The following is a 255-nucleotide window of genomic DNA, read 5'->3' as shown; positions in this document are numbered from 1 at the left end:
GTAGTCAAAACTGGAACACTGTTTAGTAATTGGGTCATATTTGGAGCTATAGATCTTGAATTTAGGTTTACTTTATAGAGATCTATAGATCTTGAATTTAGGTTTACTTTATAAAGATCAAAAGGTAAGACATAGGTCTATAACTTTCATATGGAGAACTATTCAAATTGGCCCATGATCTAAAAAGGTCATTTCAAGTTCAAATTGGAGCAACAATAAAGAAGTCCAAATCTGTCCTCCAGCCCGAGCACTGTT

This window comes from Populus euphratica, unplaced genomic scaffold, assembly GCF_000495115.2.
Source record: "Populus euphratica unplaced genomic scaffold, PopEup_1.0 scaffold903.1, whole genome shotgun sequence".
NCBI classification, from domain to species: Eukaryota; Viridiplantae; Streptophyta; class Magnoliopsida; order Malpighiales; family Salicaceae; genus Populus; species Populus euphratica.
Note: the sequence above shows the minus strand (reverse complement) of the source record.